Here is an 18,126-nt window from a genome sequence, read left to right on the forward strand (position 1 = left end):
GGAAACAACCTAGATGTCCATCAGCAGATGAATGGATAAGAAAGCTGTGGTACATATACACAATGGAGTATTACTCAGCCGTTAAAAAGAATTCATTTGAATCAGTTCTGATGAGATGGATGAAACTGGAGCCGATTATACAGAGTGAAGTAAGCCAGAAAGAAAAACACCAATACAGTATACTAACACATATATATGGAATTTAGGAAGATGGCAATGACGACCCTGTATGCAAGACAGGGAAAGAGACACAGATGTGTATAACGGACTTTTGGACTCAGAGGGAGAGGGAGAGGGTGGGATGATCTGGGAGAATGACATTCTAACATGTATACTATCATGTGAATTGAATCGCCAGTCTATGTCTGATGCAGGATGCAGCATGCTTGGGGCTGGTGCATGGGGATGACCCAGAAAGATGTTCTGGGGAGGGAGGTGGGAGGGGGGTTCATGTTTGGGAATGCATGTAAGAATTAAAGATTTTAAAATTTAAAAAATAAAAAACTAAAAATTAAAAAAAATAAAATAAAATAAAATAAAATAAAATAAAATAAAATAAAAAGAAAGAAAATTTTGACTTTGGAAAGAAAGATGTTGGTCTAGGATACTGTTTCTTCAAGTTTATTTAGTGTATAAATCTACATTAAAAGGGAAATATGAGTCTTCCAATGTTAAGCTAAATTATTTTGATTATAATGTTACTTAAATATGTATAAACATAAACCCTTAATGTTATAGCTTTTATACAACCATAAACTAAAACAAATATATACATTACATAAAATAATTAAAAAAAACAACAAAGTCAATAAAATTCAAATTAGCAACATTTTTTTAAAATGTCAGTTGAGGAGTTTCTGAACTAAATTGCTACTCACTAAAGGAATATGCTATTGACTCCCATGGTACCAATTCTTTTGAGTAAGCATTTTTCTACTTCCCTGAGCCCTTGAAGGACTCAATTTCCACCACATTTCCCTATTCCAGGGAATGTGGAAAATTTATTTGTAAAGCATGCTGTGACTCAATTGACTTTCAGTTGGCATAAAGTCATCTTTTACTTATTAAGTTTACTTCTTTTCTTATTATACTAAGACAATTAAAGTCTTACTTTTGGCGTTAGCATAATTTTAAGCACAAACAAAAATGCTTATTCTGAAAGAGTATGGATTTACTTGGTTTTACATTGGCCATCCAAACAATCTGAATATGCTTAGATTTGCTTATGTCATTGAAATAAACACACTCACATACATACACACACACTCTTAGTTAAATCTCAGGATTACTTTATTTTGATTTAGCTGAAAGATAGAAGGAAAAACTATAATATGCAGAAAGCTAGAGCACTAGAAATAAATGAACATGAGGAAAGAAAATATTCTAACATGGGAAGCTGAGAAAGTTTTATTAATTGTATCCTATTGCTTTCATCACACACAAAAAGTTATTGAGCATTTATCTTTGATATAGTACGGTCCTGGATGAACTGGCCTACAAAGATAAATGATTCATTTGTGTACACTCAAGAAAATGAAAGCCAGAGTAAGACATCTTCACAAAAGGCTAAGTATATATAAGGTGGTGATGGTTTTAATAGTCGCATGTATAAGTTACATTCAGCAATTAAAATAAGAGCGTTGGCAAATAAACCTTGATGTGTCAGTTTGCTATAATATATCTTGGGTTCATTGAGTGGTTCTTTGAAAAAGATGTTAAGCTTCAATTTAATCATACATTTGAAACAGCAAGGGGAAATTTAAAAGCATCTCAGTCTCCAGTATTGCATTAGTTTATTGCCCTCAGAAATGTTTTCAACATTCTGTTAATTTTTGTACTTTGGACGCAAGCAACAGAAATCAACTGTAGTTAATGCTAGTAAAAAAAAATTTTTAGAAAGGATATTGTATGGAATTATACGGAATCATGTGTGAAAATTTTGAAAACATTATAGAATTTTTAAAAATCTTTCATGTAATGAAATAGTTGAAAAAAAGAAAGGATGCTGTACAATTCACAAAATCAAAGCAACCAGAGAATACTTCAGCCATCACAAACATCAAAGGATCTCTAACTATATAGAGAGAGCTAGTAGTAGTGGTGGTAGTAGTATTGAGTACTTCAGGTGTGTCTGACTGTGACCCCATGGACTGTAGTTCACCAGGCTCCTCTGTCCATGTAATTTTCCAGGCACGAATACTGGAATAGGTAGCCATCCCTTTCTCCAGGAGATCTTCTTTATCCAGAAATCGAACCTAAATCTCCTGCAATGCAAACAGATTCTTGATCATCTGAGCCTCGAGGGAAGCCCATAGAAAAAACTAAAGAATCCCCAACACCAGCCAATTCCACCTATTTTCTGTCCTTGCCTTTCTTTATTCTATATTCACTTTTTGGTAAAGTTAGTCCAAATGTCCTAACTTGAATATTTTTTCTTTTTTTAATGTAAATTTATTTATTTTAATTGGAGGTTAATTACTTTACAATATTGCATTGGTTTTGCCATACATCAACATGAATCCACAACAGGTATATACGTGTTCCCCATCTTGAACCCCCACCCTCCTCCCTCCCCATACCATCCCTCTGGGTCATCTCAGTGCACCAGCCCCAAGCATCCAGTATCATGCATCGAACCTGGACTGGCGATTCGTTTCACATATGATATTATACATGTTTCAATGTCATTCTCCCAAATCATCCCACCCTCTCCCTCTCCCACAGAGTTCAAAAGACTGTTCTATGTATCTGTGTCTTTTTGCTGTCTCGCATACAGGGTTATCCTTACCATCTTTCTAAATTCCATATATATGTGTTAGTATACTGTATTGGTGTTTTTCTTTCTGGCTTACTTCACTCTGTATAGTCGGCTCCAGTTTCATCCACCTCATTAGAAATGATTCAAATGTATTCTTTTTAATGGCTGAGTAATACTCCATTGTGTATATGTACCACAGCTTTCTTATCCATTCAGCTGCTGATGGACATCTAGGTTGTTTCCATGTCCTGGCTATTATAAACAGTGCTGCAATGAACATTGGGGTACACGTGTCTCTTTCAATTCTGGTTTCCTTGGTGTGTATGCCCAGCGTCGGATTGCTGGATCATAAGGCAGTTCTATTTCCAGTTTTTTAAGGAATCTCCATACTGTTCTCCATAGTGGCTGTACTAGTTTGCATTTCCACCAACAGTGTAAGAGGGTTCCCTTTTCTCTACACCCTCTCCAGCATTTATTGCTTGTAGACTTTTGGATGGCACTCATTCTGGCTATTGTGAAATGGTACTTCATTGTGGTTTTGATTTGCATTTTTCTGATAATGAGTGATGTTGAGCATCTTTTCATGTGTTTGTTAACCATCTGTATGTCTTCTTTGGAAAAATGTCTGTTTAGTTCTTTGGCCCATTTTTTGACAGGGTCGTTTATATTTCTGGAATTGAGCTGCAGGAGTTGCTTGTATATTTTTGAGATTAGTTGTTTGTCAGTTGCTTTATTTGCTATTATTTTCTCCCATTCTGAAGGCTGTCTTTTCACCTTGCTTATAGTTGCTTTTATTGTGCAAAAGCTTTTAAGTTTAATTAAGGCCCATTTGTTTATTTTTGCTTTTATTTCCAATATTCTGGGAAGTGGGTCATAGAGGATCCTGCTGTGATTTATGTCAGAGAATGTTTTGCCTATGTTCTCCTCTAGGAGTTGTATAGTTTCTGGTCTTACATTTAGATCTTTAATCCATTTTGAGTTTATTTTTGTGTATGGTGTTAGAAAGTGATCTAGTTTCATTCTTTTACAAGTGGTTAACCAGTTTTCCCAGCACCCCTTGTTAAAGAGATTGTCTTTAATCCATTGTACATTCTTGCCTCCTTTTTCGAAGATAAGATGTCCATAGGTGCATGGATTTATCTCTGGGCTTTCTATTTTGTTACATTGATCTATATTTCTGTTTTTGTGCCAGAATATTAAGTTCTCTTCTCCACATGTAGATCTCTTAATGATTATTTATCTGCTTTATATCAGAATCTCCAATTAAAACTTACATACAATAAGGAAGAAATCTTTTCTGTTTGGTTTACTACCGGATCTTCAGTGCATCTCTCATTGTCTTGGGTATAGTTTCAGCTTAATAAGAATTGGTTATAAACTAATGAACAAATTCTCCATCCCTTTGACCAGGGGAAGAATGCCTTGATTAGCAGACTTACAAACACTGAACACAATAGGGGGATATTTCTCCATGATAAAAGCAGATAGGGAATCTGAGACCAGAAATGGGGAAAATTGATGCTGGAAAGGTAGTAAAAGGGGAAGAAACAAATGTTTATTGAAAACAATCAGATTGATGTAGGTGTAAAAGGTATGTTTGAGAATATTTCTTGCTATCTTCTATGTAGTTATTGAGTATTTTTTATTTTCCTTGAGCATTAAATCTTGTATTAAAAAAGATGAAAATAAATGATGCAAAATTCCACTACAAGAAAATAAGAAAAAGAAGAACATTTTAATTATGTAAAATAAATACAATTATAGCAGCACAAATAAATAAAAATCGGAAAAAAATAGAAAACAATCATGACAGACAAAATTGGTTTTATAGGAAAACCAACCACCATTCAGTGATTAAATCAAAGGAACCAAGTAGAGTGCCCCAAAATAGACCCATGAGAATACAGTTAACTGATCATTGACAAAAGAGAAAAGTCAATTCAATAAAGTATAATCTTTCAATAAATGGTGCTATAACAATTAGACATACACAGGTCAAAAAAATCAATTTTGACACAGACATTATACCTTTAAAAAAAAAAGTTAAAATGGACCTAAATGTAAAATGTCAAATCATAAAATGTCCAGAAGATAGCATAGGAGAAAATGTAGGTGGCCATTGGTTTGCTAATGAAGTTTTCAAAACAGCATCAAAAGCACAATTCATAAAAGAAAAGCTGATAAGTTGAACTCAATAAAAAATAAAACTTTTCCCTTTGAAAGGCGCTATTAAGAGAAAAAAGATAAGATCCAGACGGGGGAAAATATTTGCATAATATATAGAACTCTTAAAACTCAAAATAAAAAAACAAATAACAAATAGTTCTTCATCAGATAAGATATTCAAATGAAAAATAAATACAAAAAACTGCCCAACATTATATAACACCAAAAAATGGCAAATTAAAACACCAATGAAATACCACTGCACAACTATTAGAACCAAGTTCTAGTGAGAATATGGAGCAACTGGTACCCTTATTTACTGCTGGTAGAAACTTTTAAAAAAGATACAGTCAGCAGCCATTTTGGAAAACAGTTTGGCAGTCTGCTAGAAAGTTAAACTCAGTCAAAGCATATGGTCCAGCAACCGTATCCTAGACATTTAACAAATTAGTTGAAAATTATGTCCACACAAAAACCTGCAAATAAGTGTTTGTAGCAGCTTTTTATATTATTCCAAAAACTTTAAAAAACCCAAAATGTCCTTCAATAGATGAATGGAAAAACAAAACAAAAACAAACTGTGGAACGGTGGCCCATCCCTACAATGAAATACTTAATAATACGGAGAAATGAATTATCAAGTCACAAAAAGACATAAAGAAACCTTAAAAGAATATTGCTTAAACCCTTATGTAAATGCAGTCTGAAAAGGCTACATACTGTATGATTACAACTATATTACACTGGAAAAGGTAAAACTGTAGAGACAGTGAAATGTTGAGTAGTAGCTTGAGGTTTCTGTGGTAGGATGAGAACAAGCAGGTAAAACAAGATATATTTAGGATTGTGAAACTATACTGCATGATACTGTAAAGGTGGATAAGTGACATTACATATTTTTCAAAACTTGTGAAACTGTACAACACAGAGTGAGCACTGCTGCAAACTGTTGTTGTTTAGTTGTTAAGTCGTGCCCAATTCTTTAGCAACACATAGCCTGTCAGGCTCCTGTGCCCATGGGATTTCCCAAGCAAGAATACTGGAGTGCATTCCATTTTAAGCTGCAGATTCTAAATAATAATAATGTATCAATATTGGTACATCTATTACAGCAAAACTACCACACTAATGCAAGATAATAACAGCAATGCATGTGTGTTCAGTCACTAAGTCATGTCTGACACTGTGACCCCATGGACTGTGGCCCACCAGGCTCCTCTGCCTGTGGGATTTTCCAGGCAAGAATACCAGAGAGTATTGTCATTTCCTCCCCTAGAGGATCTTCACCACCCAAAATGGAACTTGGGTCTCTTGCCTGTGTCTCCTGCATTGGCAGGAGAATTCTTTACCATTTGAACCATCTAGGAGACATATGTTCAAGGAGTGGCGGCTGCGCAGGCAAAGGAGGGCCGAGAGGAGCTACTACACGTTCACAGTCAGGAGGGGCAGCAGTGAGGAGATACCTCCCGTCCAAGGTAAGGAGCAGCAACTGTGCTTTGCTGGAGCAGCTGTGAAGAGATACCCCACGTCCAAGGTAAGAGAAACCCAAGTAGGACGGTAGGTGTTGCAAGAGGGCATCAGGGCAGACACACTGAAACCGTAATCACAGAAAACTAGCCAATCTGAACACACAGACTGAAGCCTTGTCTAACTCAATGAAACTAAGGCATGCCATGTGGGGCCACTCAAGATGGGAGGGTCATGGTAGAGAGGTCTGACACAATGTGGTTCACTGGAGAAGGGAATGGCAAACCACTTCAGTTTTCTTGCCTTGAGAATTCCATAAAGAGTGAAGTGAAGTCACTCAGTCGTGCCCAACTCTTTGCAATCCCATGGACAGTAGCCTGCACCAAGCTCCTCAGTCCATGGGATTTTCTAAGCCAGAGTACTGGAGCGGGTTGCCGTTTCCTTCTCCAGGGAATCTTCCCGACCCAGGGATTGAACCCTGGTCTCCTGCACTGTGGACAGAGGCTTTACCAGCTGAGCCACCAGACCATGAACAGTATGAAAAGGGAAAATGATAGGATTCTGAAAAAGGAACTCTGTGTGTCAGTAGGTGGCCAATATGCTACTGGAGATCAGTGGAGAAATGACTCCAGAAAGAATGAAAGGATGGAGCCAAAGCAAAAAAAAATACCCAGCTGTGTATACAACTGGTAATAGAAGCAAGGTCCAATGCTGTAAAGAGCAATATTGCAAAGGAACCTGGAATGTCAGGTCTATGAATCAAGGCAAATTGGAAGTGGTCAAACAGGAGATGGCAAGAGTGAATGTAGACATTCTAGGAATCAGTGAACTAAAATGGACTGGAATGGGTGAATTTAACTCAGATGACCATTATATCTACTACTATGGGCAGGAATCCCTCAGAAGAAATGGAGTAGCCATCATGGTCAACAAAAGAGTCCGAAATGCAGTACTTGAATGCAATCTCAAGAACGACAGAATGATCTCTGTTCATTTCTAAAGCAAACCATTCAATACCATGGTAATCCAAGCCTATGCCCCAATCAGTAACACTGAAAAAGCTGAAGTTGAATGGTTCTATAAGACCTACAAGACTATTTAGAACTAACACCCCAAAAAAGATGTCCTTTTCATTATAGGGAACTGGAATGCAAAAGTAGGAAGTCAAGAAACACCTGAGGTAACAGGCAAATTAGGCCTTGGAATATGGAATGAATCAGGGAAAAGGCTAATAGAGTTTTGTCAAGAGAACACACTGGTCATAGAAAACACCCTCTTCCAACAACACAAGAGAAGACTCTACACATGGACATCACCAGATGGTCAACACCGAAATCAGACTGATTATATTCTTTACAGCCAAAAATGGAAAAGCTGTATACAGTCAGCAAAAACAAGACTGGGAGCTGACTGTTGCTCAGATCAGCAACACCTTATTGCAAAATTCAGACTCAAATTGAAGAAAATGGGGAAAACCACTAGACGATTCAGGTATGACCTAAATCAAATCCCTTACGATTATACAGGAAGTGAGAAATAGATTTAAGGGCCCAGATCTGATAGACAGAGTGCCTGATGAACAATGGAATGAGGTTCGTGACATTGTACAGGAGACAGGAGTCAAAACCATCCCAATGGAAAAGAAATGCAAAAAAGCAAAATGGCTGTCTCAAGAGGCCTTACAAATAGCTGTGAAAATAAGAGAAGTGAAAGGCAAAGAAGAAAAGGAAAAATATAAGCATCTGAATGCAGAGTTCCGAAGAATAGCAAGGAGATAAGAAAGCCATCCTCAGTGATCTATGCAAAGAATTAGAGGAAAACAAAAGAATGGGAAAGACTAAAGATCTCTTCAAGAAAATTAGAGATACCAAGGGAACATTTCATGCAAAGATGGGCTCGATAAAGGACAGAAATGGTATGGACCTAACAGAAGTAGAAGATATTAAGAAGAGGTGACAAGAATACACAGAAGAACTGTATAAAAAAGAGATTCTCGACCCAGATAATCATGATGGTGTGATCACTCACCTAGAGCCAGACATCCTGGAATGTGAAGTCAAGTGGGCATTAGAAAGTATCACTACAAACAAATCTAGTGGAGGTGATGGAATTCCAGTTGAGCTCTTTCAAATCCTGAAAGATGATGCTGTGAAGGTGCTAAACTCAATATGCCAACAAGTTTGGAGAACTCAGCAGTGGCCACAGGACTGGAAAAGGTCAGTTTTCACTCCAATTCCAAAGAAAGGCAATGCCAAAGAATGCTCAAACTATAGCACAATTGCACTCATCTCACATGCTAGTAAAGTAATCCTCAGACTTCTTCAAGCCAGGCTTCAGCAGTATGTAAATTGTGAACGTTCAGATGTTCAAGCTGGTTTTACAAAAGCCAGAAAAACCAGAGCTCAAATTGCCAACATCCGTTGGATCATCAAAAAAGCAAGAGAGTTCCAGAAAAGCATCTATTTCTGCTTTATTGACTATGCCAAAGCCTTTGACTGTGTGGACTACAATAAACTGTGGAAAATTCTGAAAGAGATGGGAATACCAGACCACCTGACCTGCCTCTTGAGAAACCTTTATCCAGGTCAGGAAGCAACATTTAGAACTGCTCATGGAAAAACAGACTGATTCCAAATAGGAAATGGAGTACCTCAAGGCTATATATTGTCACTCTGCTTATTAACGTATATGCAGAGTACATCATGAGAAACACTGGGCTGTAAGTAGCACAAGCTGGAATCAAGATTGCTGAGAGAAATATCAATAACCTCAGCTATGCAGATGACACCACCCTTATGGCAGAAAGTGAAGAGGAACTAAAAAGCCTCTTGATGAAAGTAAAAGAGGAGAGCAAAAAAGTAGGCTTAAAGCTCAACATTCATAAAACTAAGGTCATGGCATCTGGTCCCATCTCTTTACGGCAGATAGATGAGGAAACAGTGGAAACAGTGTCAAACTTTATTTTTCTGGGCTTCAAAATCACTGCAGATGGTAATTGCAACCATGAAAATAAGACAATCCTTGGAAGGACAGTTATGACCACCCTAGATAGCATATTGAAAAGCAGAGATATTACTTTGCCAACAAAGGTCCGTCTGGTAAAAGCTATGGTTTTTCCAGTGGTCATGTATGGATGTGAGAGTTGGACTGTGAAGAAGGCTGAGTGCCGAATAATTGGTGCTTTGAACTGTGGTGTTGGAGAAGACTTTTGAAGAGTACCTTGGACTGCAAGGAGATCCAAGCAGTCCATCCTAAAGGAGTTCAGTCCTGAATGTTCATTGGAAGGACTGATGCTGAAGCTGAAACTTCAATACTTTGGCCACCTCATGTGAAGAGTTGACTCATTGGGAAAGACCCTGATGCCAAGAGGAACTGAGGGCAGGAGGAGAAAGTTGGGATGACAGAGGATGAGATGGCTGGATGGCATCACCGACTTGATGGACAAGAGTTTGAGTGAACTCCGGGAGATGGTAATGGACAGGGAGGCCTGGTGTGCTGTGTGATGGGGTCGCAAAGAGTCGGACATGACTAAGCGACTGGACTGAACTGAACTGAACTGAGGAGACATACTATTAATACAAACGGAAAGCAGGTATATGACAACTGTGTGTGATCTGCTAAGTTTTGTGTAAATCTAAAGCAGTTTTTTTTAAAATAAAGTATATTAACTAAAAAATAATCTATGATTGATATTAATCTTTTATATACATTATAATAAGAATATATATTATATTTTATATTATATATAACAATTATATATATATATATATATATATTCTTCAGGTTTTCTTCTTATTTTTTTTAGTCACTAGGTTATATATGACTCTTTGCTAACCCATGGACTGTAGCCCACCAGGTTCCTCTGTCCATTTGATTTCCCAGGCAAGGATACTGGAGTAGGTTGCCATTTCCTTCTCCCAGAATCTTCCCAATCCAGGGATTGAACCTGCATCTTCAGCATTTCAGGATTCTTTACCACCAGAGCCACTTGGGACAAGTTATTTAAAAAGTATAGGTACAGTTCCTTGTGCTATACTGTAGGTTGTTTTTGGTTATCTATTTTATAAATATAATAGTGTTTATATGTTTATCTCTACCTTCTAATTTATTTATTTTCCCACCTGTCTTTCTTTTTGGTATTCACAAGTTGATTTTATGTGCTTGTGAATTTCTTTCTGTTTTGGAAATAAGTTCATTTCTTTGTTTCTAGATTCAACATTTTTTTTTTTTAGATTTCACATATAAGCAATATTTATTTTTCTCTATTTGACTTGACTCACTTAGTATGAAAATCTCTAGGCACTTGATTGGTACCACTACTTGATGGTGGTGGTGGTTTAATTGCTCAGTCATGTCTGACTCTCGAAATCCCTTGGGCCGTAACCTGCCAGATTCCTTTGCACAAAGGACTTTCCAGGTGAGAATACTGGACTGGGTTGCCATTTCATTCTCCAACTTGGTTAGTCCAGTTCAGTTTTCAGCTGTGTCAGACTCTTTGAGACCCCATGGGCTACAGCATGCCAGGCCTCCCTGTCCATCACTAACTTCTGGAGCTTGCTCAAGTTCATGTCCATTGAGTTGGTGATGGCATCCAACCATCTCATCCTCTGTCAGCCCCTTCTCCTCCTGCCTTCAGCTTTCCCAGTAATAGGGTCTTTTCCAATAAGTCAGTTCTTTGCATCAGGTAGCCAAAGCATTGGAGCTTCAGCTTCAGCATCAGTCCTTCCAATAAATAACAGGACTTATTTCCTTTAGGATGGACTGGTTGGATCTCCTTGCAGTCCAAGGGACTGTCAAGAGTCTTCTCCAACAGCACAGTTCAAAAGCATCTATTTTGCTGTGCTCAGCTTTCTTTATCATCCAGCTCTCATATTCACACATGACTACTGGAAAAACCATAGCTTTGACTATATTTGTCAGTAAAAGAATGTCTCTGCTTTTTAATGTACAATCTAGGTTGGTAGTAGATTTTTTTCCAAGGAGTAAGCATCTTTTAATTCATGATTGTCGTTACCAGCTACAATGATTTTGGAGCCCAAGAAAAAAAGTCTCTCACTGTTTCCAATATTTCCCCATCTATTTGCCATGAAGTGATGGGACCGGATGCCATGATCTTAGTTTTTTTAATATTGAGCTTTACCATAACTTGGTTAGGTACATTACCTTTAATGCTTCAATATGAATTTAGAGCATTTCATATATATCATGAGTATGTGTGCTCACTCAGTTGTGTCCAACTCTGTGATGCCCATGGGATTCTCCTGGCAAATATACTGGAGTAAGGTGCCATTTCCTTCCAGCCCCAGGGATCAGATCTATATTTCTTATGTCTCCTGCATTGGAAAGCTTATTCTTTACCATTAGCACCACCTGGGAAGCCCACTATTTATAATAGCACTAAGGATTATAGAATATTGGATGAAAATTCACCCATTCTATTTATTATAAAATATTTAATAACAATTTTGTTCTCTTCAGTCATTATATTCTACATAAAGAATAATAAAAGATTTTAGAATATCAACCTTTGTCCAGTTCATTTCCACCTTCGTTTAGTAGATATACTAGACTGTGTTAAGGAATCCCTTTCAACAAAATGTACTTTATCACCTATCTTTAAAAATGTATTAATGTAATTAAGCTTCTTTTATTGATAGAGCCTTATTGAAACTTGAAGTTTCATGATTAGTTATTTTAAGGCCCCTTAATTACAAGGGCTTCTCTTGTTAATTAACTATATTGGTACTGTAATCACTTCAAGGAAAGACAATCCCATGTTCTATCCCTGAAGGTCCCATTAATGATATGCTACAACAGAATCAGGTATGTATCAAACTCCCAGTAAGTAAAGAAGTGATTCCCTGCAATTTTCCAACAATAAAACTAGTGGCAAGCATCCCTCTGCCAAAAGTACTTTCTCACATAAATTTCCTAGTTAGCTTCAGTGCACCTAGAGAAAAGGTTCATCATTCTCAAAACTCTGCCTCACTGACTTTTCCCCAACACTTACTTTAATATGAGTATCAAAATTCTCAGAAGGTAATAAGTATCACAGGCTATCAGAGTATAAGTACTGATATCACATTGGGGTTTCTATCCTTTGGTCTCATATGGAAGTTTCTTTGACCTCTGCTGTGGGTCAGGGCAATTATCAAACTGAAGATAATGTTTCTGTTTCTTTTTTCCCTTTTAGTTCTCTCTCTCTGTTTTAATGACCTGTTACACACTTTTTCTTTTTTAGCCACCTTCTTGAGTTTTACCAGCATACAAATCTTCTTGAAAAGATCTGATTTGATTAGTCACTGAAAATCAGTCAGGTGATCATATTTCTTGGGTACCCAACTATGTTTTAGGATGATGAAGGATATGTAAAAAAAATAATAATAAATTAAATTAAATTCATCTGCAGCCAACTTGAATTTTATGAAACAAAATGCAGGAAACAAATTGCCAGTCCAGGATCGATGCATGATACTGGATGCTTGGGGCTGGTGCACTGAGATGACCCAGAAGGATGGTACTGGGAGGGAGGAGGGAAGGGGGTTCAGGATTTGGAACATGTGTATACCTGTGGTGGATTCATGTTGATGTATGGCAAAACCAATGCAATATTGTAAAGTAATTAACCTCCAATTAAAATAAATAAATTTATATTAAAAAATGCAGGAAAAAGGCTCAATGTAAACTTAATCCAAACTCTAGGCTTTGTATCTCTTTCAATCTTTGCATATCATTGTCAATATTATCATCAATAATATGAATGCCATTGTATTAGGAAACCGAGATTCAAAAAGCTTAATGAATTTTCTCTGTGTCTTCATTGTTTTGAAAAGAAAAGAGCATGGGTCCAGAGGAAAAAAGAGAAGTCATTTCAGGAGTAATAAGATATACTTCTACACTGTAATCATCCTCAGAATAGTTTCTTTTCCCACAGTGTCACAAAAATCAATGAAATCTCTCTGTTTGGAACCTATTAGATATTGCTGTTCTTGGTTGCAGAGACTAAGCTCTTAATCAGTGGGCATTGCAAGTGTTCCAAGACATTTGAGCAGAGGAACATCTTCCTTACATTCTGTATTTCATGTGAGTGATCAATAGCAAGAGAAAGAGAAATTAAGAAAATAGCAAGCAAGAAAACAGACACATCTTTGGAACTCATAGCTGATTAGAAAACTCCCCTAATTCATGACTATATGGATTATGCACACAGGCCCACATATACACATATACTCATATGAACACACATATACCTATATACATGTGTATGTCCCATGTATGAAAGACACAGTGCTGGTTTCCCAGAAGATACAGAGCCAAAGATGACTTAAACCTTGTGTTCACGGAGGTGAATATTTACTAAGGAGCATGCTCAAACCAAACTTACAACAAAATCCCCAATAGAAAGCATCATGACTAGGTTTGAAAGTAGCACAAAGTGATGAATTCCACCTGAGGTCAAGGAAAGATCAGTAAACGGAGACATATACATTGGGTTGAAAATGAAGAAGTAATTAAACCAGCCATAGAGTATGCCAAGGTGTTGTAATAAAAGAGTTATGTAGTGGCACTAGTGGTAAAGAGCCTGTCTGTTGATGCTAGAGATATGAGACGCAGGTTTGATCCCTGGGTTGGGATGATTCCTTGGAGAAGGTAACCCTCAGTATCCTTGCCTGGAGAATCCCATGGACAAAGGACCCTGGTGGGCTACAGTCCATAGGAATGCAAGGAGTCAGACATGACTGAAGCAACTTGGCATGCATGCACGTGAGTCCTTCTAGTGAATTAAACCTGAAAAAGTTCATGGAAACCCCAGATCAGAGGCCAGTTGATCAGAAGTATAGGTGGTAGAGCATTGAAGAATTGATACCTTTGAACTATGGTCCTGGAAAAGACTCCTGAGAGTCCCTTGGACAGCAAGGAGGTCAAACCAGCCAATCTTAAGGGAAATCAACTCTGAATACCCGTTCGAAGGACTGATGTTGATGCTGAAACTCCAGTATTTTGGTCATTTGATGCGAATAGCTGACTCGTTGGAAAAGTCCCTGAAACTGGGAAAGATTGAGGGCAGAAGGAGAAGTGGGCATCAGAGGATGAGATGGCTGGATGGCATCACTTATGCAAAGGACATGAACTTGGGCAAATTTTGGGCGATGATGAGTGACAGAGAGGCCTGGCATGCTGCAGTCCATGGGAGTCACAGAGTCAGACGTGACTGAGTGACTAAACAACAAACAAGTAGCCTAGGGATCCAACATGCAATTAGCATCTAAAGTAAGGGTAAGCTTGTTGGGGATCATATTCTTAAACCTGCAGATTCTATTAATAACGCTAGCACCAGGAGGTTGGCGTCAGAATTGAATTATATTTCTGTACAATTGATGTCAGAATATAGAATCTCTTTTATTTATTGTTGTATTATTAGGATATGAGAATAAATCAGATTTGACTGAAGATGTGAGGAATATTGATGCTTCTATTTTTGTCAGAGTAAAAATACTTTAATTGTCTTTGAATTGGACATGTATTGCCTTTACTTAAATTAACATCTTCTTTCAAAGAGTAGATTACTAATTGATATGGTCTTGAAATAGAAGTAAAAGTAGAAACGTGAAACATAACAAGTAGCTAAATCTAGATTATAAAAATAAACTACAATAAGTGTGAATATTTGTCGAATAAAAATAACCATTCGGAGAAGGCAATGGCAACCCACTCCAGTACTCTTGCCTGGAAAATCCTATGGATGGAGGGGCCTGGTGGGCTACAGTTCATGGGGTTGCTAGGAGTCTGACACGACTGAGTGACTTCACTTTCACGCATTGGAGAAGGAAATGGAAACCCACTCCAGTGTTCTTGCCTGGAGAATCCCAGGGACAGGGAAGCCTGGTAGGCTGCCGTCTATGGGGTCACACAGAGTTGGACACGACTGAAGCAACTTAGCATAGGCTTAAATAGAGTACGACGCAAATTATTCAAATACAAAAAATAAATGCAAATCAAAACCACAGTGAAATAAGTACCACCTCATACTTGTTGGAACGGCTATTGTCAAAAAGAAAGTATATAATAATTATGTGAAGATTTACAGAAAAGGAAAACCTTGTGCACGATTAGTGTGGATGTAATTTGATGTAGTCACTGTGGAAAACAATATGAAGTTTCTCAAAAAGTTTAAAAAATAAAACTGCCATAAGACTCACCAATTCTACTTCTGGGAATTTATCTGAAGAAAATGAAAACATCAACTTAAAAAGATAGAGGTACCCCATGTTCACTGTAGCATTATTTACAATAGCCAAGATATGGAAACAACTTAAGTGTCCATTGGCATTTGAATGTATAAAGAAATTATTCAGACATTATATATATATATATATATATATATATATATATATATATATATATATATATATATATATATATATCTCGCCACTTGCAACAACAAGGAGAGACTTCAAGGGTTCTTTTCCAAGTATAATGTCAGACAAAGGAAGACAAATCCTGTATCACTTTTTGTATGTGGAATCTAATAAACAAACAAGCAACAACAAGAAAAGCAAATTCACTGATACAAAAACTAGATTGGTGGTTTTCAGAGGTGGGGAATGGGGGAATAGAAAAAATGAATGATTTTTTGTTTGGTTAAATAAATTAACATTATTTTAAAAATTCAAAGTATAAATTGAGTAGCTGCTAAAATCCAACACGAGTTTCTTTAACACATTTAAAAAGCTGTAACTTCCAGGCTTTTTCAGTCTGTAAGATTTGCTTACTTTGATCGTATGATGGAGAATTTCATGGCTGCTATTTGAAACATCACAGCTTTTGAAGTGGAGATCCTAATGTATTTAATTTGTTAGTAAATTCTTAAAATTAATTTCAAAATCAAATACTTCTTTTAGATATTACTTGAAATTAGGAAGCTAACTCAATTAGACAAATTTAAATGAAAACCACCACTATTCATCTCAGCTTGATGTTTGCCTTTAAGTCCTTTTCAATTTTTTTTTCTCATTTCAAGTGCTTTTTCTTGTCTTCATTTGATTATACCTCTTGTTTTCAGTTGACTTTTAGTTCTTTGAGCCCATCTTCTGGGAAATATTTTGTTGGAAGTGCTTATTTTCAGTTTAATGTATTCCCACATATTTGAAAAGTTGAAGGAACCCAGGGAATGGTAAGTTAATTTTTTAACCTGGTGCTAGAAAATACTCTATTGAGTTTCCTCCTGGAGAAAATAAATTATAACACCCATAAAAGCAGGTAACACAGGATGAGACAGTTGAATAGCATCACTGACTCAATGGACATGAATTTGAGCAAGCTCCAGGAGATAATGAAGAAACAGGGAAGCCTGGTGTGCTACAGTCCATTGGGTCACAAAGAATCGGACAAAACGACTGAACAACAACAAAAGTCCAACAGGGAGTTCTTGGTTCAATCATCTGCTCCGATACTATATATATATATATATAGTATATACATATAATATAGTACATATATATAGTATATACATATAATATAGTACATAATATAATACATATATATATAGTATATACATATAATATGACTCAAAAATCTGAATACTGTTTAGCTATTCTTTCCTCTCCTGATCCTCCAGGGAACTTTAGTCTATGGCTCATAGTCGATAATCAGCACTGACACTTATTTTAGTATTCACTATTTTGTGTAAGTACACACTCTTCTTAGTTGATTGAGACCATTCAAAAATAAACTTTACTGCCACTATTGCCTGGTGGACATTTTTGTATAGACCGTATGTTTAAGAAACACCTAGATGTGTTGGTAATTAAAAAGCCTTTCAGTGCCTACCTGGGGCCATATTCAGGAAGTACACAACAGTAGCTTTGTAACTTCCAAATTTCTGTCAGTGAAGCAAAATCACAATCACCACTGACAGTCATAAGAATGTAGTTCAGCTGCAGAAAAAGTGTGGTTGGATAGATAACACTTACTAACTGTTTTTTTCTTAATACTGTATTTACTTTTCAATTAAGTTTTCATTGTAGTCAGACTCAATAGCTACAGTTTTCCAAATGTGGTAAAGAAAATAGGGTTGTATTTTAGCTTCTATTCAGTCTATACTTATGTATTTAAATAATATATTTTAATGATCAATTTTTTAGTTGGCAACATCCTTATTTCCTTTGGCTTATTTCATAATCTAAACTAGGCAGCTCATTTTTAGCCTTATATTAGGACCAGAGAAATTCATCAACATTCTAGAATGCCTCATGATTTCTCTATTCATTTTTGAAAATGCTTTTTTACCCTAGATGCTTACATTATTAGGTGTATATGCTGAGAAAGAGGCACCCAGAGGCTCTAATTTGCTCTTCCTGTTGTCTACTTTTCTTCATTATTCTGGAGGACATGGGAAGGAAAGCATTTTTATTTTATATGTTTAGCATAAACAACAAACATAAATTATAAAATATGGAAAAAAGTTTCACAAAAGAAAGAATTCCAAAGGTTCAAATGTTTCTCGAAATATTATTTTCCAAAGTGCTCATTTAGAGAAGACAGAAGGAAGTCAACAGTCACAAATGACATTTCTAAGGTATTGGAGATGTTTATATATTGTTTGGGGGAAGAATTTAAGTAGTTAATTTCAGAATCATGTTGATGGTACAAAATTATTTTTTTTTAAGTTAAAGTATATTTACCAATGAAAATAAGTTATAAGAATGAGGAAGTAAAACTAAAAATGTATACCA

This window comes from Ovis canadensis, chromosome 3, assembly GCF_042477335.2.
Source record: "Ovis canadensis isolate MfBH-ARS-UI-01 breed Bighorn chromosome 3, ARS-UI_OviCan_v2, whole genome shotgun sequence".
NCBI classification, from domain to species: domain Eukaryota; kingdom Metazoa; phylum Chordata; class Mammalia; order Artiodactyla; family Bovidae; genus Ovis; species Ovis canadensis.